Source organism: Pleurodeles waltl, chromosome 4_1 (assembly GCF_031143425.1).
Source record: "Pleurodeles waltl isolate 20211129_DDA chromosome 4_1, aPleWal1.hap1.20221129, whole genome shotgun sequence".
In the NCBI taxonomy this organism is placed as follows: domain Eukaryota; kingdom Metazoa; phylum Chordata; class Amphibia; order Caudata; family Salamandridae; genus Pleurodeles; species Pleurodeles waltl.
This window is the reverse complement of record NC_090442.1, coordinates 828,828,478-828,855,684: the sequence shown is the minus strand read 5'-3', so window position 1 is coordinate 828,855,684 and position 27,207 is coordinate 828,828,478. Positions and strand designations below refer to the sequence as shown.

General features: G+C 40.4%; 1 protein-coding gene across 1 annotated transcript in view; it reads left to right on the top strand.

Annotated features, from left to right (window-relative positions):
• The window catches only part of TPH2 (tryptophan hydroxylase 2), a 476,020-nt gene that overhangs the window by 420,063 nt on the left and 28,750 nt on the right, over positions 1-27,207 (top strand). The gene's annotated exons all lie outside the window — the stretch shown is intronic.

The following is a 27,207-nucleotide window of genomic DNA, read 5'->3' as shown; positions in this document are numbered from 1 at the left end:
CATAAATTATACAAAATGCAAAAAAGAAGAGAGAACTCTAGGTACTTCCCAAGTTTAGGTGAAGAACAGCTTCAGTATAGAGCACCTTACAACACCAGGAATACTCTAAATATGCTCACTTCAAATGTCTGTTTTTTTCAGCAAAGCTTTTAAGAATAGTATTAGCACAGTGCCATCCCTGTTGAGCTAGAACGGGACTGAGGGCCTGATTACGAGTTTGGCAATCGGACTGCCATAACGCCAAGACGGCAGTCCTAAAAAGACCACTGAGTCAACAGTCTCCCCTATTACAACATTTTCGCTGGCCCAGCGGTGTTATGCCTGATGGCGGTGGACAGGCAGGGGACACGGTCAGCAATACAAGGTACACTTTTCCATTTGTGTTGATGCAGGTGTGTACATTTTGACCAAAATGTACACATATGCATGACATGTGTACAATACTTTGTATATGTACCAGTCCATTGCTGGAGGCTGACTGGATGACCAGTACAGTCAAGGGCTGAAAAATGTGAAAGGTACGTACCTGTATTTGTTTTGAAGGGGGGTGAAGGTGGGGCCTTGGACAGCTGAAGGGAAAAGAAGGAGGCGGTCTCCCCGCCACAGTCGGCTCAACAGAAAAGCACATTGTAATGTGGATGGTGGTACCCTTGTATATACCTCCCTCTGACAGCTGTTTTTCCCCTGCCTCTGCCAAGGTGGTCGGCAAATTGGCTGGTGGTGTCAGCGGGACCTCATAGGTCTCTAGTTCAGCAACCTTCCAGGATCATTATTTGGCTGGTGGACCACCTAGTCGGCAGCCAGGGTTTCCGCTATCTCCGTGACGGTGATGACAAGACCACCAAACTCATACTGAGGCCCAAAGTCTTTTGCCATTTCTACTGCAAAGTCTTTACGCATAGGATTAGGGCAGTGCCATCCACACCAAGCTGCACCATGGTGCAAGGGTGTCTGCATTGCATGCATGATTGTTTTTGTGTAGGAAGGGATACCTTCCTGCACAAAAACAATCCTGAGAGGCATATTCCTCTATCTATGTGTGCAGCAAAATGCAGCACACATAGAAAGAGGAAGTAACAAAAAGAAGTAAAGATATTTCACCTTGTTACGCCTCTCCTGGAAAGGTGTATCTTTTTTGTGCATTCCCAGGTATACCAGCTCTGCTAAATCTGGGAATGCATCAAAAACCATGGAAGTTCTGTGGGAACATCTATACAGTGCCCATGGAATGCCTTCCCAGGGCAGAGTAAGGCAACACAGTGATTTGTGCTGCGTTGCCTTACTCCACATTTATAGTGCCACTCAGGCCCACGCAAAGTAGCCTTGCATGGCTTAATAAATCCTATTTAAGGTTTACACCACTCTTGCACCATGTTGCATGGTGTAAGATGGATGTAAACCAGTTTGTATATAGTCCCCTACATTTTTTGCCATTTCTACAGTAAAGTCTTTAAGCATAGGATTAACACAGTGCCATTCACGCTGAGCTGTAAAATGACAAAAGCCTTTTACTACTCCAGGCATAGTATTATAGCTTTGGATTGGTAAAATATCATCCAATCCAACCTGGAATAAGTAAAAGCAACCCCTGACAACTGTTTGGCTATCATTATAGCTCTTCAGAGAAGTTTAGCTTTGTCCTTACACAAGGGAGCACACAGTATAAGTCAAAAAATTTCCTTTCAGGATTAGAGTGCTCCATATATTATGCAAAAAGAAGCAGAGAATTCTGGGTAGTTCGCAACTTTAGGTGGAGAGCAGCGCCTGTATAGAGCACCCTACAACACATGCAACACTCCGAATCTGCTCACCTCAAATGTTTGTTTTTCTAGCATATATATATTTATATATATATATATATATATATATATATATATACCCTTTGTTTATGAAGCCCGCCAATGCTGCAGCTCTCCAACACAGTGGGTGCTGCGACCTGTGAGGGCGAACTCATGTTTTATCCGTTTCACTAAAATCAAATGTCGCGCACTCCCAGAGCTTACTTCTTCACCAATAGTTTATTACGCCACTGAAACAAGCAAAAATGCTGTTAAGGGTTTGTCACTGTTTTTTTCTTCCTGGTGTACTTTGACGTAAAGTCAAATGTGTTTATCGTAGATTTAGCTGACCTTGGAAAAGTACACGAGCTGCCTTGATAACATTTGTCGGAGTGGTCAAAATGAAGAGGATGTATGTATGTTTGAAGGTATGTATGTATGCAGTTATTTATTATACATGTGTGGGCACTACTAGAGAACAAACTTAGGGGCATATTTATGAGAGCTTTGTGTCATGCTTGCACTAAGCAATGTGGTACTTGTGTGACGCTAACCTCTAAGTCAGATTTGTGAAGCCACTCAAAGCCACTTTGCCTGGCTTTGAATGGCTTCAAAAATCTGGAGTAATGCAAGGCAGCGCAAATTGCTGCATTGCATTACTCTGCACAATGGAGGCATTCCATAGGCACTGTGTGGGTGTTCCCACACAACTCCCATGGTTTTTATGCATTCCGAGATTTACCAAACCTGGTAAACTTGGGAATGCGCTAAAAACATGCGCCTCCCCAGGAGAGGCCTAACAAGGAGAAATAGCTTTCTTTCCCCTTGTTTCTTCCTCTTTCCAGATATGCTGAATTCTGCAGCACAATTAGTTAGAGGAATATGCCTTTAAGGATTGTTTTTGTGCAGGAAGGTGCCCCTTCCTGCACAACAAAATTCTGCATGCAATGCAGGCACCCTTGCATCATTCTGCAATGGTGCCTGCGTTGAATCTAGGCAGCCCATTGTGCCCCAAACAGGGGGAAAGGACAGGAAAGGTCTGTATGTCGCAAAATACAGCACATTCCTACGCTTTCCCAGTGATGCAGTGCATCGCAGCAGGGTGACTTACTGCACTGTACTACACCACTTTGCCATAAATAGGGTGCTTAGTTGGGAAACAGTTATGAATAAATAAAGTTACTAGACCAGTTAGAAGGCAAACACCACAAAAGGTGAGGCCAGCTCTGTTGAAAAGGTTCTGATATTATACAACTCCTAAATTCGCTAGCTGGGAAGACTAAACAGCTGGCTCTTCTACTCCCTACCATCATCTGAAGTTCAGATCATGGCCCTGCCCTGTTTTGAGACGCCTTTAACCCCAGCTCATTAATGGGCGGGCTTTCCATTGATGAACTGCAGTGAGTAAAAAAACTTGTTGGCCAGAAACAGATTACACTTACCCAGGAAAGCATACTTGACTTCAGGGTGCCTTTGTTGCAAATTGATTAGCAGGAGAAATCAATCTCTATAAATGTGTTGTTCCTTGAACTCAAACCCTGTTAACCACATCTGACCATACACTGTTATCATGTTGGGTCATGGGCGCTCTGGCTGCATGTCCTATATGACTTGTGCAACTCTGGGCCTGCTTAAGCTAAAGATATCTGTTGAATTACCACTAGGATTGTAACCCATGGCATGCGAGGAAATGGGAGGTGGGGTATCATTAAGGGTCCTAAACGAGAGAATGAAGAAGATGTAAAAAGTGAAGTAAATGTTTATGTTAATTTAGAGTAATCCGACATAGAATAAGATACTCTGTTCATTGTGCACCCTCTGTGTTTGAAGACCCAAAAAATGAAATAACACAGGGGTCTCGGCTGAATTCTTTTCTTTCCTAACTCGATTCCCGAGTAATAACTTTCAGAAAATACAGTTCTCATCTCTCACTGGATAACTGCAGAAACAAAGCAAAATGGGTCACTCAAGGGCCGACTATGAGTCGCCGGGTTTTGTCCCGGAATTCCTTCCCCTCCAGGAGGGTTACCAATACTGCAGGCATCTGTAAATTTAGTGGATGAAGGTGAATTACTCCAGGTTATAGGATAATGGAGAATAAATTGTAGGAATCGGTGTTTCCTTAATGCTTTCCCCCATTTTGTGCTGGGTGTTCCCACACTTTTTGAAATTCGGATGGTGCTGGTAGTTCTCAGGAGGACTGGTCCGGACATTATGTGGGCCATTGTGTCCAATCCGAGACAGTCACGGTTTATATAAACCATGGTTGTCGAACCCATTTGTCTTTCTTTGTGGATTAACAGATTAGTCATCACTATAACTTTGTTGAGTATTGCTTTAATCGTTTATTGTGAAAACACAATGTACTTCATATGATTGTTTACGGGGATTAGTAAACATTCTTAACGCTTATCACTGTTCAGTGTATATCATCAATGTCTGTTTATTCAGATGTAATTAAGTCCAAAAGTTATTTGCCACATCTCCCCCTTCTTTCCCTAATCTCCCTGATAGCCATTAATGCTGAGAGTATGGTAAGGTGCAAAGACTTGTAGGAACTCTGCACCAGCATTTATTTGGAGTCCTGCTGGGAAGAAGCAGGCCCATTTCAACCATCCAGGCTTTTAGCAACACAAGTGCTTCTGGTATACGCAGGAGCAATGGATTAATGGGAAAGCACAAGTAAATGTGGATAATATATGAACACGGGTGTGATTTACTCAGCAAATGTAAAATCTCAATTCACGCCGATGCGATGAGGGGTAGTTCCATAGATACAAATCTAAGGATATCATTGGTCAAATGACTAGGAAGATATTTCCAGAGACTGTGCAGATATCTTTTGAATGATTGCAGCCCAGTTGTGCAATGGACATTAAAGAGGTGCTAACTGGGATGACAAGAACACTCCACCCCAGTTACTTAAGGTTAAAAATATTACGCAGTGGTCCTAAACATAAATATAATAATATTGATGCTTTGACACCAATCATCACTTCTTACTGGGATTTATTAGCAGGCCAGTTTACCTCTCAACAGTACTTTTAAATAGGGGACTAATGGAATTCTGGGGGACCGGAGAAGGTTAGTTAAGTGCTAGATGTGTGTAAAAGATTTTTAAAGAATATGCAGGGCATTGGATTGATAGCCTTCAGCAAAGAAAGGTGATACAGTTATGTATAGCTTCTGTATGTTCTCTGACACAAAGTTCCTCTCTATCTTTTCACACTCTGTCCTTAGTTTGCATAATGCATTTGTTCATTGTTGATTTTCTCAGAATAAACAATTAGGGAAAAAGGCCTTGCCCCCCTTTCACTTCCTTACATTCTGAGGAACCGTGCGTTTAAATGCAATAAATGAGAAATCAGCCTCCATGAAACCTTGTTTATTATTAAAAAAAGCACAAGGACAAATAATTTGTTTCACATGAACTAACATGAATATATTCTAGCGGACTTGATTATCGTTTTACAATGAATAATGATATGAATAAATGTGCAATTTATATTTCAACATTTATACACAACCAACATAAATAATTTGAGACAGGGGACACTTAAAAGGGAAAAATGATAATTGTAACAGCATGTTGCTAGCAATAGTCTACATGGAGCCCACATTTCACATTTGCATTACATAGGCAGTTTGTGTGTAATTTTCTTGAAATTGAAATAGAAATCAGTATTGTCTATTAGTTTGCCCAAACTGGTTACCAGGTTTAAGGAAAGGGGTACCTATAGTGAAAGGTGTTTAACATCCTCTCCCTGGCCAGATTTCTGAAATAACTATGCTCAAAAATAGAAAAGTGGGAGAACTCTGCACAAAAAGATAGGTTTTCCTACATTGAAATGTAAACCAAATAACATGAGCATAAAATGACGACATGCGGTATATATGTCCCAAGAATAGTTCAGAATTCATGATCTAAAATTCTAATATAATGATCCGTCACTTAAATATAATTGGCCACAAAACTGTGAGTGCTAAAATTACACATTCAGTTGTTCAGACAAACCGAAGGTATCTCAATACCAGCAGCACTCAAGGTGCTGAGAACCAAACCCATAATTCAGCATCAACAAAACAAGCAGCTACCTCCATGCTACCAGCCACGGGTTTATAAAGAGTGGAAGCTCAGAAGGATAAGAAAAAGTGGTTGAGAAACTACACGAAGAAATCTAATGCAGCTCCTAAATTTAATATATTTAACTGTCTTGTGGCTAACCTTTGCAAAATTACATTTTCTATGAGGACATGATACTTCAACTAATCTAAGCCATAAATTTGCTGTCGAGGTCATTTGCAAAGGTGCCACTTTGGCCTAAGACTCAAAGTGATTGCTACCACCTCTTCGGTTCTTTAATGAATTGTCTGCTCCAAGAGCTTGTACGACAGAATGGGTTCTTGCATTAGGAGCAATAAGACCAGGGGAGAAGCATATTACAATGGATTGTAACACTTATACAGATAGCATCAAAGCTGGAATATGTGCCAGCAGAGAGAACTATATACATAGGGAATATTTGTACAAGGAATGATTTAGGAGAGTGTTTTTCATTGATTGGGGCAATGCAATTCATTAATCAAACAGAATGTTTCATGACAAAGTACTGAGTATACGTCACATAATACATTTTGAGATAACAATTAATGATTTCCTCAAACAATCCTGAGGCTAAAGTCTCTTTATTTCACTTCTAGATCGCATGACCATTTGCTATGAAAGAACCTGTACAATTGCTCCAGTGCATTATTTCATAATTTAACCAGCGAGTTCCATTGTTATAATGTTCACTAAAATGCCTGCATGGTGGGAAGAACTCAAGTTGACTGTGCTGGTCCGAGAGATCGCAAACACTCATCCACTCTCTTATCAGCCCCTGTCTCTTTCTAGCTGCAGTACTACATTCATTTTATTTCACCATAAATTGTATTTGAGTACTGCTAACCCTTTTAAGTTCATCCGAAGCAGCACACATTTCATGCCTGGGTTTTGGAGAATTATTCCTGCTGCTTTTTCTGTGTCTATTTCAATTTTCCGCTACTAATATTTGCTACCAATCCCAAAATGGTTGTTGCATCTGGAGCGTCTATCACTTGTTTGAAGAAAAGTCCACGGATTCTCTTCAAAGACAAGTATATCAGGTACATGCAATAAAATGATGTATGTTTAGATGAGCTCGAAGTAATGTTTTGAAGTGTTTTACAATATGTTTATAGGTTGGTGCCTTTTCCGCTCTAAAAACACATCGTTTTACATCTCTAAGGTGTCCTAATCCCTTTTATCTCCTCTCACAAACTAGAAGAAAAGATGGCATGAAGGGATTTTGAATGAAATGTGTTTATCTTGTTTTTGTGTGAGTTACGAATCTATCTATCTATCTATCTATCTATCTATCTATCTATCTATCTATCTATCTATCTATCTATCTATCTATCTATCTATCTATCTATCTATCTATCTATCTCCATATATACAAATTATATATATAAAATCAGTGAAAAAACAAAGATTTAAGTGATGTTATAGATAGGTGAAAAGGTCAGTTAAATCATACCATTTTAAACTAACAAAACAACTGAAATTCACCCGTTAGATTTGCCTCAAGTATCTACAGCTACTGCCCTAAAGTAACTATAACTCGCACCCCACCATGTAACAGTTTTGTCATCAATGATTTCATTTCAAATGTTGCAGTCATGTTGTCAATGATGCATTAGAACATGAGTGATGTAACGTGAGTTCATCAGCAGTGCATGATGTGGGAGTGATTTGTAGTTGCTTTGTTTAAAATGGTATGTTTTAACTGACGTTTTCACCTAAGAATAATGTTCCTTTAACCTTTCTTTTTCAGTGAATTTCTGAGGATTTTTTAAATTCAAATCAAGATGATATTATCATACTTAACACCTACCCCACTTTAAACTTTGTTTTTTCACTAAATATCTAGGGTTTTTAGTGTAAATACATATTGTTTTATCATATGTAACACCAACCACATGCCATCAACCATGCGTGACTTGGGGGCTGTGGGTGAGGCCCTGCACCCAACCCTCGCTGGTGCCCAACCTTTGCCCACTGAGTATGAGCCATGCACGTAGGGGGGTTGGGTGCAGGGCCTGGTGCCCAAACCCTCTCAAGCACATGGTTAAATTTAAAGGATATACCAAAAACTAAAGAAGAGCCTGTCTGTGTTTTATGGACTAACCCTCTACACCACACGAAAACCCTTGTTTTTCTTATATAACCCTCACCCACCAGGGTTTCCCCTTGGTGGCACGCATCATCATAGGGTCCATCCGTTCTGCTACAGAACAGGGAATACTGTGACCTACAAATTATGTTAGAGCACTTATCAAGGTGTCATAGTGATGAAGGATAAAAGTGAGGGGGTCTTTTGTGGATAGTGAGGGTTAAAACTACCTGCTAAGTCAGTAAGCAATGCTTTATTCCAACCTCCCGGTGGTATGATTAAAAAGGGGGTAATGTACCTGCCTTTCTAGTGTCTGGTCAACATGTTTAAAGCCACCACATGGCTTTTTATCAGGACCATAGTTCTGACTCCCTTGTACCACTCCCTACAAAGTGACATATAGCTGCACACTCTCCAGTGGAGAGGGAGGCTTTTAGTCACACTAACTCCAAAGCATCACCTCAATTCAATGACCTATATGCGCCTGCAGGGGCCCGAATATTCAATATGTGTGACTACAGGCCTCCCTCTCCACCAGTGGACCCATGATGCAAGAATTTTGCACTATTTATGTTATTAAAGATTAATACCAAGTAGGCGCAATATACATTTTGCTATGCTTAGTGTTATAAGGGAGTAAGATCTATGGTCCTCACATGATAACATCCACACACAAACACTCACACATATTATATATATAGAACGTGATTTATGGTTGTGGCTGAACTGAACTTTACCAGTTATGTTTATGAACACACTGAACATACCCCGTAATTTGTTCTGCCTGCCATGTTGTTTTTTTATAGTTCTTTTCACACATGTATTACTTCCAAAGGCCATAGTTGAATTTACTTGCACAGTTCTGTCTGCGGTTTGAATTTAAGTTACTTCACACAGTGAGACAATATTCTTAATTACCATGGTCCTTTTCAATGCGATTTTAACTTACAGCACAATTGTACCTTTTGAAACATGGCTTTAGCTAAATATCATTTGTTAATACAATTACATGTGACAAATGCCACGGCATAAACCATATGTGCAGAAATTAGGAAATTCTATTTAATTACCATTTCTGAGTGAAGGGAGGCATAAAGAGGCATTCAAGGCTTTCCCTCTTGTGAGCCATGACCCCTCCCCTCATGTAACAATGGAAATAAATAGCATATTACACTCTGCACACCTGCTTAGGTATATACCAACCAGTAGCACAATAAGAAGGCACCAAAGAGAATGTTATCTGAAACAAAGTACCTTTTTTTTGCTCTAGGCAGGTGGCAATTCTGGGGCTGTCTGTGACTGCAGAAACAGTCACATACTTTCTTAAAATTCTGTATAAACCATTACAATAGTGTGGAATGGCACTGATTCTCCAATTAATTCATGGTTTTGGAATAACAAATTCCAAATTATTTGAATTCCAAGTTAATTTTGCATAATTGAAAACCTTCAATATTGTCTTTGCACTGGTGCGAATACTAGTTACATTTGTGTCCTGAGAGGCATGTGGATTGCTAAATCCGGGTACAAAAAAATCCAGTGCAAATCTCCTTTGCTTCAGGTGCTCCCTTGATTTTTGCTCTGGATTCACCAATCAGGACTAAAATAGTGCCTAAAATGGGGAGTAAAGAATGTAAATGGCAATCACACCCATGCTTTGGATCATATGTACTGCTAGTCCCTGTTGTTTAAACAAGAGCAGTACACCCGGAAAGGCAATCACAAACATAGTAATTAGTTCATTTTGATAGTAACAAGCTATTTTTACCCATGATTTTGCAGCATTGCATAATGAACTCAAGATGGCAGCATTGACTGATTTATGTCATTCATATCATAGGCGAGGAAGCGCCACAACTCAGTACCTTCTTTTAGTGTATAAATAACTGTTTTAATGAGAAATATGCAAGGCCAGTTTTCCGTGTTCTTTGATCACTCTTGGAACCTTTACGATTAAACACATTGACTAATTAAACATGACTTAGTAAAGCAGTGTGCATGTTTGACAAACAATAAAGAGTCTGAGCACAAGCCTGACTGAGCACAACAAAAAGTAACAGAAAATAAAATGCTATTTCCAGAAACCGTGATCTCGTTAAAACGGTATCATTGGCATGGACGTCCCCTGGTGTGCACTTTAAGCTGAAATTAAATATGCCCCATGACTACTCTGATCCCTTTCCTTGCCACAGTTCTTATTTCGTGCTATTAAGACAGGGAAACAGGCCTGCTGTTGAAATACTGTAGTCTGTGATATGCTTCTGGACTACATTGGACTGAATTTTCAAGAATTTACAAGAAACTGGCGCATCAGCACTGATGGGCCTGCTTTCCCAAGTCAAAAAGGAAGATCTTCCTGGAGTCATTCTGAAGTCATCTGATGACTTCAGCTGGGCTATTCCTGCAATTAACTGGTGAAGTCATCCCAAACCATCCTGAAGTATGTGTATAGACCGAAAAATGTAAATGAGATGACTCTAGAATCATCACAAAAACTACTCTAGGATGGTGTTCTGATGAATTCCACTGGCAGGGAGTAATGACCTTCTACAACTCCACGAATACTAATTGACAACTTCAGGAGGAGTGTGAATTACTCCAGGATGGTCTCTAGACAATTTACTGATTCTTGTGGATTACTCTAGGATGATTCTACAACAGTTTCAGGATGACTGTGGATGGTTTCCCGATAATCTCATTACCACTTCAGGATGGCTGTTGATTACTCTGTAATGACCACACTACAATTTCAGGATGACTGTGGGTTATTCCTCGATGATCCTATTACTTCTTCAGCTTGACAATTCCATGTTACAAGCACATTAGCCATCTGCCAATATTTCATTGCAAGGTCTCACTAGTAGTTTATGAATATGGATTTGTTGGTAGTGAAATATTTAGATGACCACTTCCTCAAGCTTCCTTCCAAGTGAAAAAAGGTCACTTGGATGTAACATGCCTTCTTTACACAATATCATGAATTATTTGCAATGCCATGAGTTCCAAATAACTAAGTGCCAGAATTACAAAACTGTCACTGAACGCAGCACAGCACCCAAAATTGCTGTGTTGCATGATGGGAGAGAACATGAAAGTACCGTTTCTCCCCCTCTCCCTTGCACCAGTGGACCATCAGGCAGCCGGGCACCATGCACACACCTCTGCATCATAGTGCAAAGGTGTCTACCATAGTCTAGCTTAGGCTAGACTTAGCCTAGGCAAACTTAAAAACGTTTTCCCACTTTGGACAGGTATTGTACCAAATACCAATTAGCTTCAGTTTTTAAATCCAGAAAAGGAGTTTGCATTAGTTCCGAGTTATAAAACATAAGCAAACTAAACACAAAACTTCCATAAATCTGGTCCCAATAATCAGATCATTATTCTTCTGCTTTGGAAAGATTACTTTTTAATCTCTACCAAGAGGGGGGCACTGGTATGAAATAGTTCTGAGAATCATGCTTTTTGGCTAGATTGGTGCTGTTAAAATACCATATATACAAAAGTAATTGCCTGCAACAAAGTTAAACTTTCCATTCAGAAAAGCTTAACTTGTGGTGCTTCACTTCCCATGCTCCTGACTCACTGGGGCTTGCCTTACTTTGAGGTACAGCACATTATTAGTTGTTTTACATAGTGACTAGTGGCAAAAGACTGAACAAAACAATGGTTCAAGTAAAAAGGATGAACAGGGGTATGTCATCATGTCATTTTATTGATCTAAAGCACATCATTAGCCCCATGGGGGCCAGGATACTGAACAAGAGAACAAAGGAAAGCCCATGACACTGTATGAGAACAAAAAGAAAAGCCAGAAGGCTACAAAAGAGAACAAATAGATTCAACGAAAACCAGCAACTTTGTTGTTTGTTTCTAGATGTAGAGTTTTCTTTAGTCCTCTTCTTGCATTGCAGATCTTTATAGTCAGCTTCCTTCTCATAGTTCTGTTGTCCAGTGATGGCCAGCCGTTTACCCTGCACACAGACTTCATAAACTCTGAAAAATTAAATGAACATACATTAGTATCATATTACAACCACTATTTTAGTTTTTTCATAGGGCTGGGTTGCCTTTAAAATGTTCCAATCTAATATCTCATGTTGTGTGCCTGATGAGATATGGTTTTGGTTGCAAGGGTTCATAAGTTTAACATTAATAGCACTTGGTCAAAAAGGCAGAGGTGAGAGCAAGGCATTGATGAAGCGGATGTAGAAGGTAAAGAAAGAAAATGCTCCTTTATGAACTTATGAGTGAAGCAGCATGTTGTGGACTTAGGAAATCTGTTTGCGTTTCAGGAAGAGGTAAGAACAGTTCCATCTACATCATAGGCCCTTAAACCTTTTTTGGATTGAGCCCCTATAAGTAAAAGTTGAAGTTTAGTTCCCTCCGAAACTTCATACATGACTTGGGGAAGCATGAGTGGCAGGGACCAGAGTGGGAGGTTACTTTTCTGGAGCTCAAAATGTGCACTAAGTGTGGGAAATATAAAAGAGTAAATATGAGCAACAGAAAACAGATAATGAACACAAACCACCACTCCACAAACTGTGGTGTTTAGCTCCTCCACCTATTGGACCTATTGGTCCCTAATGCACCAGCTACACTAATGATAGTTCCTGCCCCAAGCAGTAGGCTGTCTTTTTTGCCTCGCCATTTGGCCAGTTCTGAAATAGTCTGCCTTTTCGGGGGGATGGGAACAACAACAAAAAAGTAATTCTTGTGATTTCATATAACTACACAACATCAAATTACGCAAATTACACCCTCCCATAATTAGGACAGCCTGGAAAAGCACTAATTAAACAAATTCACGCATCGTGGCCATCTTCATTTACAAGGTATTTGTGCCCCACTGGAATATACCCATAAACCCATGGGGCTGCACACACCCCAGTTTGAAAACCTCAGATCTACAAGCTTGCTGTTTCATCACATTATAAATTATTTTCCCAAAACACAAGGGCATATTGGAGGGTCAATATCTGGCCAATGTGGACCTGGATGTTGCACACAAGTGGGTGTTTAAAAATCCCCAAGCTTTTAAAATGCTGGCGTATTTGAAAGAATGATTGATTCAAGTACAGATGTAGGTGTTGAAACAAACCTATGTGTCCTCTGCAAACAAAGTAATCAATACCAGATTTCATTTACATAACCATCTTAAAACGCAGCTATGTCAAGCCTGAACTCTACTTCAATATTCATATTTGGAAAACAGTCTATGAAACTACCATTCTGACCAGAAATCCAAATAGGAGCTTACAAGCAAGTGCTAGGAAGAGGGTGGCTGACCTAATTAATGGAACAGTTGATCAGGTCTAAATTCAATCTGTGAGCACGGTGTTTTTAGCAGTGCAGTCTGCCAGTGCACATTCATCCACTTTGACCCCCCCACACACACCTAGACCTACATATTTGGAAATTAAATCCCAGCACATGGCCTTGCACCAGATTTTCATGTCATTTGTAGCACAAACCCAGGACAAACAGTTACAAAATTACACCTCCCAGCTGTTAGTTAAGTGTGATGGAGCCCTTGTGCAATAATTTAATACAGGACCACATATGCAAACATTGGAGGTATAATGTATTTTCATAATCCTATATTGACTGAATGTTAATTTGAACATTTATAATATCTTACCAAATAATGCATCAACCTTCTCCTCATCTAGGGCAGCTTCTCCATCACGAGCTTTAGTTATACCTTTTGCAGATGCAAGTTCTTTCGGTGAAAAAAGGATTTCACTGACACCATTCAGAAGGAAACCTGCACTATCTTCATTGTACTGGGGGAAAAAAAGGGGAAAAAAAAGAAATAAATCTTCAAGCCATCTTTTACATTGTACAGCTCAAGCACTTTCCCATTTGTTTTTTCACATTTTAAAGGTATAAATATGTGTCTTACTGTTGACGTTGACAAAATTAAGGCACTATATTAATTCTATGCTGTAATAAGGATTGAGGCTATTGATACTGCTGACAGGTAGAAATTAAGTAGTTATTAAAAATATGTCTAAGCAGCAAAAGGTATGTTATGGTCATCAAGAAAAAAGACTGGCATGCCGGCTTAACAATATGCAATTGTGTATTATGGCAGCACTCATTTAGCTCTACTTACGTCAAGGCCACCTCTTTCGTTGCTTGGAAATGGGTCAGCATGGCAAGGCGTATGGTTCGCATTCACATCTGTGAATGTTGCTGTAGACGGAAATTCACTGTAAGCCAGACTGTGTGACTGTGAACTGTGAGCCAAAAAACCTTGTGGTGTCAACAAATTTGGTTCCATTTTATGATCACGTTTGCAGGGTCTAGTAGGTGTTACTTCATTGTGTGAAGCAGTCATTTCTTGTGTAGGAAATAGTTTTTTGAGTATCAGCTGGTGACGTGGTGAAGGGAAGGCAAGCTTTTGTCTTTGATCCTTGAATTTGAGAGGGGACTCCAAGAAAGTTTCATTTTCACCACCTACTGCTTCATATTTGTTTGTAGATTTCGGATGAAGGACACTAGCCATCCCCGCTAAAAGGGCCAAGTTTTCCAGTTTCTGCAAGTTAATCTGTGAACTTGCTTCTCCAGGCTGAGAAGATGTCCTTTCAACATGAGCTTGGATAGCAACTCTTATATTGTCCTGGCCACTCTGCTTGGTTTTACTTTTTTCCTTGCATCTTTTCTCAGCAATCTCTTCCACTTGGAGCTCACGCAGTACCCTTTTAAGTCTTCCAGCACTTCCTCGACTGCCACAGTCCATTAACAACTGCTTTTCCTCCTGTGCCCTTTGAAGTAACACCTGTTTTAGACCCTCCGTTGTGCCAGAATAGCTTGCAATTAAGTCTTCAAAAATATTTTCAACCAGCCATTTACATAGAACTTCACCAGGATTGTCCAAAAGCAGAAATTCTACATCTTTTCTAACACAAACTGAACGATCGCAAGCGAAAAATAGGACGTTGAATGAAGCCATGATTATATCCTGCTAGATACAAAAATCATGAATTAGTTTGCGACTGGTTAAAGATTTAGGGGTAGTAATGCTATTAATTGTGTTTGACCAATGACTGTGTTTCACCACTGCGCATATTAGTTGCTCAATGTTCACCAGTAGCACATTACATGTTGTATTCAGTTTAGCTGCCTATTGGCTTTAACATGGCATTAGCCATTACATTCTGTATTCAGTTTAGCTGCCTATTGGCTTTGACATGGCATTAGACATTACATTTGATATTTAGGTTAGTAGGCAGATTGCTTTAGATTTGTGTGGGGCAGATTGTTTTTTATTGGTGGGGGCAGTTTGGAGTAGGCCAGATTGTTTTATATTTGATTGGGGCTGATTGTTTGTGATTGGAATGGGACAGATGGGGCAGACTGAGTTGGGCTGGGTTGGGAGGACTGAACTATGGTGGATTGGAGTGATTTGGGTGAGTGGGTTGGTTTGGAGTGGGGTGGACTGGGTTGGTCTGGCATCAACTGGATTGAGTGGGGTGGATTGTTGTGGGGTGAGGTGGGGAGGATTGGTATGGATTGGAGTCAGGCAGATTGGAATGTACTGCACAATTATGTGTTAAAGAATACTTTCAGAAATTACACATCAGAAAAAAATAGAGTCTTTTTCCAGTAGGCTTTGTAGAAAGTGCAGAGGACCTAAACAGTAGTTATGTCGAGATCTTTCAGAGCAGGTTTGATGTTGTTCTGAATATATACATTAAGGCTTATGGTGGCTACTTTTGTAGTCTCTGCAGTCTGACAATGAGTGCTTTGCAGAGGCCTAAGTAAATGGGTCTAGAGTAGTCCAGACTGATCATAACAAGGGATTTGGCCCACCCAGTAGCCAGTTTGGAGTAAAGGGAGTATTTTGCAGGGCAGGAAATAATGAAGTCTGAATCCTTTAACCAGTGTGTTGACCTGTGGAATAAACAACATCTCTGATTCAAAGAGTATTCCAAGTTTCAAGCTTGGCAGTGACTATGTTTGACCCTTCTATTAGGTGTACAGCTGTCATTATATATAAGAGTGTGTCCCAGTTTTGAATCATACTGTTAGGTTTGGTTAGTGCTCTAGCGGTTTTGGAAGGAGTGATGCACACCATGTTCAGAGGCTAGTAAGGAACACGAGCATTCAAAGATGATACATTGGTCTATGGTAAAGGGGAAGCAAATCATAAAAAATGTATATGCTGCATAAGCTGGAGAATTATGCCCAGGGTGACGTGGAATGCTTGGGGCACACGGTGTGTGGTACATATATTAAACAAAAGAAAATTCTTGTTGAAGCTCGCCCAGACCACAAAATAGTGAACAGTTGGTTCCCTTCCTCTGCCTTGCCTAGTACTACTCAGAGCGTGTGGGGAAACTTGCTGAAAATGTTATTTGAAAAAGGTGTAGTGTGTGTGGAGTGGTGGCCGTGACCAGGGCTTTAAGCAAATAAATGAAGAGATTATTGAAAGCTGCATGTTTACACCCTTTGAACATAGCAGCAGGTTTTGGTGATATTCAATGCTAGTGGCTATGGTATTGGAGGTTGGCTGTCGCAGGTGTTCCGGAGGTGAGGTATTTTCTTGTGTTCCTGTGGCAGTGAGTTGTTAGTGGGCAATTTCATGTGTTATGTTACTATTGTTTACATATTGGTGCCCCAAGGCCACAATACAGATATATCACTACTGAATAGCTCTTTTTAGGAAATTGTCACTCTCATGGTAGTGTGGTTGAGCATTTAAGAGACGCTCACAAAGATTCATACAGACGCAAACAATAGCACTAAATAACATGAACTGCCAGTTAGTGCTTTGCGATGACAAATAAAAGTACTTTGTAGAGAAGTATATACACGATAGAACAATTCAAACTTAGATACATTAAAAACAAAAGGCATTACCACCTTCCAGGCAACAAACAACAGACAAGACCCCAATCATAACAGGTGGAAACTGATCTCTACTGTGGTTGTTACTCGATCAGATAGTACAGATATATCCATGGAGCGAAAGGGTAGGTGTTGATATCTCTTCCCTGGAGGTGAGAGGAGTTTAAAATATATTCATCAATAAAGTTTATTATAGAGGGAACAGAGTTCTAAGTTAATAAGTTTATTTGATCATTAAAAAAAAATCATAAAAGTACACATTGATAAAAACCTAATAACAATAAACATATAAACCAATTCATCCTTCGTGTGACAAACTGCTAAAACAGGATAACAATCAATGGATACCAGTACTCTCATATAGAAGTCACATAACACTTTAAAAGGAGCTTGTGGTGATTGACACAGACTTTTCTCTCAGATTCTAAAGAGCACCGATTTCCTACAGCCTACCTCAGGTTGGAAAAAGGAGGTAACGCTGATATAGACCTCTGGGGAATTACGTAAAATTAAAAAACCTAAATCAGGTCGACATTTACTTCCCCCTAAGCAATGTAATTTAATTAGTAAATTGAGAGTAAAATTTAAAGAAAATCATAAAGTAAAGCAGACTCTGTGAGGACGCCTCATGCAGGGGCAAACAAGGATGGAACTGGGGTCGTATTGATCCAGAGGAAAACATCAATGTGATTTTATGGGACCCGTCGTCAATCTAGTAAAAAGCTTTCTATCCCATGATTTGCACACCCAACCATAGTAAGGCATCGTTTGGAGATGGGATTTATTTATCTGTTTATTATGTTTCCCTCTGTTATGAGAATATATGGAACTACGAAGCACTGGAAAAGTAGCCCAAACGTTTCTGTTTTAAAAAAAAGTCTATTGCAACATGCGCTAATCCAGTGTGTTTTAACTTATGAGGCAGCGAGGAAAAAAGGACGCTGTTTCATCCCCCATCCACAACATAAGCACATATACACCAAAAGGTAGTGCGTACCACAAGATTTGCTGTTTCTCCCACCAGTCCCGGAACCTTGATTATTGATATTGTATAGATTATGTATTGGAGCTACAGTAACAACATCTTAGTTGCGAGTCAAAAGGTTCATTCGCGTCCCCTTGTAAGTTTATTTTTTAAGGTCAGACACGCTAACACTTTGACATTCTCTGCGCTCTCCCAGAGTGTCAATTCATCTGCTCAATTTAACAATTTCAGACACTACGCTCTCAAGCTTTGACATCCCCTGTATTTAGCACTGTCAGAGCGATATACGTGCTCCCATAAGGCAGATAATGCTCATATTTGAATCTGGATTGAAGTCAATGAAAACAGCGTTTAAATGCCGCGGGGAGTGTTTTAAACATCATTTGGCGTACTTTAGCATATAAGCGAGCAAGTGATATTTGTCTTGGCAATTAATGGTTAATGAGCTAGGAAATGCTTCAGAACAGTAGAAAATGTGCTGTTATCGAATGTTCCACCATTCCTATACTTTGTGGTAGTTTATATGCGTTATCACTTTCTAAGCCTAAATAAGCCTTTTAGAGCGATATACGTGCTCCCCTAAGGCAGATAATGCTCATATTTGAATCTGGATTGAAGTCAATGAAAACAGCGTTTAAATGCCGCGGGGAGTGTTTTAAACATCATTTGGCGTACTTTAGCATACAAGCGAGCAAGTGATATTTATGTTGAAAATTAATGGTTAATGAGCTAGGAAATGCTTCAGAACAGTAGAAAATGTGCTGTTATCAACTTTTCCATCATTGTCGTACTTCATAGTTGTTTATATGCATTATCACTTTCTCAGCTCAAATAAGCCTTTTAGAGCGATAGTCGTGCTCTCCTATTGCAGAAAATGCTCATATTTGAATCTGGATTGAAGTCAATGAAAACAGCGTTTAAAGGCCGCGGGGAGTGTTTTAAACATCATTTGGCGTACTTTAGCATACAAGCGAGCAAGTGATATTTATGTTGAAAATTAATGGTTAATGAGCTAGGAAATGCTTCAGAACAGTAGAAAATGTGCTGTTATCAACTTTTCCATCATTGTCGTACTTCATAGTTGTTTATATGCATTATCACTTTCTCAGCTCAAATAAGCCTTTTAGAGCGATAGTCGTGCTCTCCTATTGCAGAAAATGCTCATATTTGAATCTGGATTGAAGTCAATGAAAACAGCGTTTAAAGGCTGCGGGGAGTGTTTTAAACATCATTTGGCGTACTTTAGCATACAAGCGAGCACGTGATATTTATGTTGAAAATTAATGGTTAATGAGCTAGGAAATGCTTCAGAACAGTAGAAAATGTGCTGTTATCAACTTTTCCATCATTGTCGTACTTCATAGTTGTTTATATGCATTATCACTTTCTCAGCTCAAATAAGTTTTTTAGAGCGATAGTCGTGCTCTCCTATTGCAGAAAATGCTCATATTTGAATCTGGATGGATGAGTGAAAGGTAGGGTCGATGGATTGATGAAAGGGCTGATGGATGAATGAGTGAGTGACTGAAAAGATGGATGTGTGAAAGGATGGATGAATGATAGGTGCGTGGATGGATAGGTTTGATGGCTACGTATTGAGATGAATGGATAGACTGGAAATGTATGGGTGGACGGACAGAATGGTGAATGACTGAATGATGGATGAAATAATGAATGAATGATAGAATGAAATGGTGGTTATCAGCAGGCGAATGGAAGGAGGAAAGGGTGAATGGATACAATTAAAACAGGAGCGCTCTTTTGGGAAGGGACGCCAGATCTATCTCCCTTCCCACCCTGCTGTGTCCCAGCTTAGCCAGCAGCAGAGGACAAGGTGGACATTTTGTTCTCCTGTACTTCCCTCCTTATGAGTCCAAGCAGACCAGGCTTGGGGGGGTCTCAAAGTGCACACACCTCTACAAACAGTGGTAAATTGCAAGAAGTAGCACCGCAGTGGTTCCGATTCTAGGGCCACCTACAACCTCACTGGTACCCTCAAGCTGCTTCAGTAACCCTACTTGGGATTTCTTCCTCATGGTTCCTGGTGTCTAGGAATCTCCAGGACTAAAAAGGTAACAAGCATTTGCAATGCAATTGGTCTCGCATCTGCTTGAGTTAGAGCTATTGGCATTGTAAATTAATAACTGGACATTTCTTGCCACATAAATTAGTCAACCCTGCCTCATAATTTGTCCTTTTCCTGCCACATAATTCCAGTGGCCCTGAATATATCTAAAGTACTTCAATATGCCTTCTTCCTCTATCTGCAGCGAAAAATTAAAATGTTGCCATTTTGCATCCTAATTTAAATCTGCATGCTAATTCCAATAGAATACCACTTTCACCACCCCACCATCAAAGTTGCTGGCTGGCTAACACAATTCCATCCCCCCTCCACCCCCCCTCCCCGAAAAAAGAACCAAAACACCCACTGTGCACTGGATATTTTGAATCAAGCAATGGCACACATTCAAATCATAAATTTGCTTGTGTCACTAAGGCTGCTGCAATATCCGTAACACCTCTTATTTGTGTGTGTGCTTATTAAGCTCCAAACATATGCAGTAATGCTTTTTTTAAATGTGTTTCTCTCCTCTTTAACGCACACAGGCTAATTTGTCATGTTTGCTGCTCATGTAGCTGACCCGTACCAGTCTCGCCTGTTTTTCATTGACGTTTAAGACTTGGGCAAAGTGGGCTCTGGCCCGGGGTCCCAGCCTTTCAGGGGGACCCCTGCTGAACTTGCATAAGTCTTAAAGGGCTTGTTTTAAATACAGTTTTCCTTAAATCTAATTTTAGGTGGGTAATGTATGAGTCCATTATGGACTTGTACTATTCTGTATTTCCCTTAAATCTCCCAATACAAATGGTACCTCACTTGTGTGGGTAGGCCTGGTGCCCATGACAGGAAATGGCCTGTAATGCAACATGAAAAATGTTTCCACGCAAAACTGACCTGTTTTTTTCAAAGTGGGTAGCTGTGGTTTTTTGGCCTAACCTAGGCTTGCTTCTAGGGAAACCTAGCAAACCTATACATTTTTTAAAACTAGACACCCAGGAGACTCTATGATGTGGAGACGTGTGTGGCTCTCACCAGGTTGTTTTACCAAGAATCCCTTGTGAACCTCAAACTCAAAACACATTTCCCTTAAATTTCTGTGATGGAAAGTTCTGGAATCTGAGGGGAACCACAAATTTCATAGCACTCAGCGTTCCCCTTGGTCTCCCGATAAAAATGATACCTTACTTGTGTGGGTGATCCAAGCTCCTGCGACAGGGAAGGGCCAAAATATGTATAGTTTGAGTGGGAACCCCAAAGAGTGTCCAAAAGGGCAGTTTTTTAAAAATATGTTTTTAGGCTGGCTCTGCTTTGGGCACCCACACAAGTGAGGTATCATTTTTATCCGGAGATTGATGGGAACGATTGGTGATAAGAAATGTGTGGTTTATTTCAGTTTCGGAAAGAATATGGCACAGAAATTCAGGGGAAATGTGTGATTTTTTCAAGGCGGGGACGCTGCCATCAAATGGCTGGCCGGAAAGGCAGAGACGGGGCCACAGAGGGGCCCCAGCACCGCCCATGTCAATGTCATGGACAGTGCAGAGGCCCCACATCAGCCCAGCCAGAATGAGCACTATATGCAATGGCAACAGTGGGCATTCCGACTGTACTGTTGGCGCAGAGAGTGCGGTGGCATTGGCCTCGGCTCTCTCTTTGAAGTTAAAGCCGTCCCACTGTCTCAGCCATCGGCCCTGTGGAAACATCATAATATGGTGGTCAGGAGGCCGCCGACTTGGCTTCATCCTCCCAACCATCGTCTTGGCAGTCTGACCACCCTACTGCCAAGTTCGTAATCAGCCCCACCGTGAATATCATTATAGAAGCAAAATGTACAATTGAACATTCAAAAATGGTCTGTAAATATGCAGCACTATGAAATTGGAGACTTTAATTTGGTATCCTAGATTGATTTGGGGGAACAGTGCAAGTGCATCAGATAGAATACAGTATGGCTAATGAGTGTCCCCAATTGAATTTAGACAAGCTTCAACCTTTCATTAAAAGTAAAATGTTGATCTCTTTATTTACATTTAAATGTGAATTAAATGAAATATTCCACCATTTGTGTATTTGTTTGATGCATGAATGTCTGCATAATTTTATGTATTTGTTTGAGGTTCAAATCATCCAATATCACAATGGTTAGATAAAGAATGTGCTGCATAATGTGCCTCTAGTTATTGCATCATATGCAGCATCCCTTTTTTGTTACGTTATTTAGTCAATCCTCTCACATAATTTCAAACTCCATTGTCACTTAATTTTGGTGATCATGGATATAATGGTCAATGTTCATCTTTATTAATGTTAAGCATTGCTCATGTTAACAATGGATGCTTGTTTTATCCATTTTGGAAAAAAAGAAAAAGTGGCAAAAATAAAAAATGTGTTGAAAAATAACCTGTGACTTATACATAGTTCTCTGCTCATTGTGAATAATAAAAAAAAATTAATGTCATTTTGTGTTTATCTGCAATTAAATATGCAATCATCCAACGGTTTGACGTTTTTCTAGCGAACGTGAAGCTAGAGCGGTGAGCATGCTCTTGAAGTAACCAGCAATGCATGTTAAAATCACCAGAAAAAAAACATTTTATTGAAAACAAAATCGTACTTTTGAAGTAATCAGATACTCATTTTCAAATCATCCAAAAGTCATCAGGAACAGTCTCATCTTATAAAGTAATCGGATACTCATTTTCAAGTCGTTCTTAAATCATCAGGAATAATGACACCTCCTGAAGTCATTGGATACTCATTTTCAAGTTATCCTCAAATCATCAGAAATAATGACACCTACTAAAGTCATCGAATACTCATTTTCTAGTCATCCTTAAATCATCAGGAATAATGACACCTTCTGAAGTCATCAGGTACTCATTTTCAAGTCATCCTCAAATCATCAGGCTGAGCTTTTAAGCTTTCCTGATGACTTCAAGAGCTTGATGATGTCTGATGATGGGAAAATGACTTCTAATGTGGTTGGATGATCATCAAATGACTCTAGGATGGCTTCTAAAGCAATCCTGTTTGACCTGGGTTCGTGCGTTGCCCCTGCCCACCTAACGACACCACATCATGGCACACGTTAGGCAGATGGCGTGGTGCTTTGTTCCAGGTTCAAGGAGGCCCATAGTTTACCAATGGGTGCGTCATTTTAACCCCTGCTCTGAGCAGGTGCCATAAATGACTCCAAAAATGGAACGCCCCCCCCTTGCATACATCATGCCGGTGTGGCAAAAATTCCTTTCACACACTGGGGTAAAAAAAAAAGACTCTAATGTGGTGCAAGGAGGCACTAGGGGCTTGAAAATCTGCCCCTTTATCTTTAAAACATATATTTATTTACAGAAGTAAGTAGAGGCAGCCTCTTTGAGCTAGGTTCTGTGGGGGTTCGCAATTTGGTAGTAACTCTGAAAAATCCCTGGCATCCACTTTCTCATGCCTGGATGTATACACAGAACCTACGGTACATGGGAGACCTGTTTTCATAGGGTGTTCACTCATGTCATTGGTCTGGCTGCAATATGCCGTGATTTGAGGGGAGGAGCAGGGTGGTCCTAAAAATTTAAACAAAAGGGGGTTCAGCCAACAGGTCATAAGCCTCACTTAAGGTCCCAAAAATGGACCACAGTCAAGTAAAACATTCTGAGTGCAGTAAAGGGCTGATGGAGCTCTGCAGATTAGATATGCCACACACATACCCTGATTTACAGGGAGCATTGGATCATAACAAAGGATAATCACTATGAAGAGCAACAGTCGATGGGGATGCTAGGTACCAACTAGATATGCTTTCAGGTGCACTCTGAGGCATGTTTCACTGAGAGTGTATGGATATCGTACTCCACAGCCTGCACTATCTGTCCAGTGCTGGTCAATGTGCGGTATCCGACGATCATTGTCAGATCATCGCCTCCCAGTAGATACCATGTCCTGGATAATGTCTACAAAAACATACTTTAGTTTTTTTTATGTGCATTTTTTCGGAGTCACTCACATCCAATTTTCCACACATTTTGTTTCTCAGATTTCGTAGCCAAATTAATTTCCTATCAAACCAAATATCGTAGTTTTTTTGTGGTTGTCACTGATATGGTTGTTACACAAAGCAATACAAGTGAACACATTTAAACTTCCACTAGTTAATTTACTATATTTCCGTGAATTATTGTGACGCTGTTCAATATACTGCCTCTCCTATTCATTTACTGTTTTAACCACCCAATGTGACATGTTTACCCAGTCCCAAACTCAAAGCACAGAGACTGAGACCACTTCCCATTCTGTTGTAAACAGAGCAGGAAAAATTAGAGAAACTCACACCACTCCCCCTCCATACTCGTCATCCCCATGGCCCCCCTTTAAAAATAAAACCATAATAAACATTGTTTATTATCATTTTATTTTTAAAGTTTTGCAGCTGCTGCTGGTGGGGGGTGGGGCGACACTCCTGAGCCATTGCGAGGAGCCATCGCTGATTAGTTATAATGTGACCGGTGCCCCATCTTCTATATTACAATCGTTTTACAGCCTATGGCACTTGTAACATGGCGGATGAGATATCCGTTACGTTTTGATGGAATATCCCCTCCGCCGCACTCTAAATATGCATTAGTTCTGTCCCTTACTCTGTACGTTGCTCAGAAATCTTCTGAAAGCACATTAAGCAGAAAAAACATATTTAAGGGTAATCTGTGGTATTTCTATTTATTGTTGCGCAGGATGCGTCCCTACATCTCAGCACAAAAAAACTGGTGGAACGGGGGTGGCACAGGACTATGAATTTTGCCTATATGAAGGCTGCTGGAGAACCAAATCCTGTATTTCTGAGTCCATTGACCGTCTTTGGCTTCCTTTTCCTTCCCTAGCATTGTCAGATAAATGTGCCTGGATGGAGGGGGCAAAACACGACACAAAAAAAAAACCAAACCAATATAGAACCAATATAGAAATTAGAATAAATGTTAATAAATAAAATGACACCAAAACATCAAAAATCTAATTAGTAAAATCATAAGAATATGTTTGAAAGGTTTTGGGTGAAAATAGTGCCAAGACGCACAAAGCGCCAGTCGTGGTTATTTGGTCATCCAAAACCAAGGTAAAGTAACACGCTGAGGCTGACCACAGTGGAGTCCATGTCGGATACAGGGACCAGGCTAGTCCCGCAGATGATTTACCTTCTCAAATCCAGTGCAAACAGTTCTGTTTGTTTTGGCAATGGCTGCGAGGAGGAGGCTGCTGGCAGGAGGAGCAGGTCTATGTACTGCGAATACCCGGTCATGACCAGTTTATGTTTTTGTACTTTGTTTTGCTGGATGTAGTGTCCATTGGCTTTGTTGCATTTTCAGGTAGGCTTTGTGGTTGACAGAAATTAAATGCTCAAAAATGTGAATGTGCTTAGAGCCCCTGGTTGCTCCTGCAGTAGAGCCAATGGTGGTGACTGTTCACCTGGACCTGCTGCTCCTTTCAACTTTGAAGTAGTTGAATGGCTACATTACCAGGGAGCCCATGAAACAGCAGGGCACAGTTCACCAAACTAAATTTACTCTTTAAATGTAAGTTTACATCCGAAAATGCTTTTCACAAAGGCACTGATAGTGGCCATGAATACTTTTACAATTGCATAGAAATCTACAGTGGTCTATCACATTCAAGAGATGGTAAATAGATAATGCAAAGGGTGCCTTGGAAGTTTGGGAGCACCCATGTATATGTAGGTTTGAGGGCATTCCCTGACTCCTACCTGACCTGTTACCACCATGGAAATGCTCTGAGATTTACTACGCTTCCAGGATGAAAAAAGGTACAGATGAACCCTAGATTGTCTGGGAGTGTAGAGGAATAGCTTTTTGTAAGGAAAATTTGTTTTTCCTCTGCGATAGAGAGGTCGACACAGGAGGAATAGGAGTTCATGTGAATAGGCATAACATTCCCTGAAGTATTTCTAAAATCCTGTGCCTGGCACTATTTACATGCTTACACTGGAATGTTTGTGAATAGGAAAAAATGCACATTCAGACAGATTTTTATGTGTTTTTCTTAAACCAATACCACATGGTTTTGGAGTCAAAGTATTGGTTTCAAAGTATGTTCATATGCTGTAATGTTTCACAAGCAAAGGGGCGTGATTTAGGAAGCTTGCATGTGAATTTAGGTCTTCATTCTGGAATTATCCAGCTATCTATGCATATAAGTGTCAATACAGTTTGATTTCTTGCAGATTTGTAATGCCAATAACTGGCTGCAAAAAAGGGCTAAACAAACTAAAGAACTAAAGTAGCAGTTCACAAAAGCATGTATGAGTACCGGAAGTAGTATTGAAGGAGTAGTCTTTTACATACTCATACATGCATTTGTGAATTGGCCCTGAAATGTCTAATTCCCTATTGGTGAAAGTTCAAAAAGGGCACGCTCCTTTCTATTTGTAAGATATTTACTGAATATTCCCTGAATAGTCCCATTTTATTCTCATTTTAGATGTTTTGGGCCCAATTTACAAAGCCCTTTGGGGGTATTTAACAGAGTACTGTAGGAGTACTGCATTATGTAGTCCGAATGCCTTTGTGAATAGGTCCCTAAATAATTGACAGTTTGTATCCTGCACCAGCTACCACTCGACCATTAGACATTGCAGCTCATCACCATAGGCTGAGTAATGCCTCATGACTGGTCTATGCCATCAACCTTTGGACTGCTTCTCGGAACCTCCCTCATATTTGGCGATTCTAGAAATGTGGCATGCAGCACAAAACCCCGAAATATATAAATGCAGTTTGACACCAAGGGGTATATTTATACTTTTTGATGCAAAACTGCACTAACGCAGCTTTGCATCAAAAAGTTTGGCACCAGCTTGCACCATTCTTGAGCGCCAGCCGGGCACCTTATTTATGGAATGGTGCAAGCCAGCGCAAAGGGTAGGCTAGTGTAAAAAAATTACTTTAGCCGGATGGGGTGGCGGTATGGGAGTCGGGAGTTTTGCACCAAAAAATGACATTTGGCAGGTTAGAGTAAAAAAATAATAATAACTCTAACCAGCCTAGCATCATTTTCTGACGCGAAACCATCCATACCACATGACTCCTGTCTTAGAAAAGACAGGAGTCATGCCCACCACCCCAGTGGCCAGCACAGGGGGCCAGGGTACCCTGGCATGGCCATTGCACCAAGTGCCATGTAGGGGAGCCCATTTCATGGCCCCCAATGTCACTTAAAAAAATACTTACCTGTACTTACCTATACTTACCTGGGATGGGGTCCTCCATCCTCTGCTGCCCCTCTAGTGTGGGTGGGGGTGTCCCTGAGGCCTGGGGAGGGCCCCTT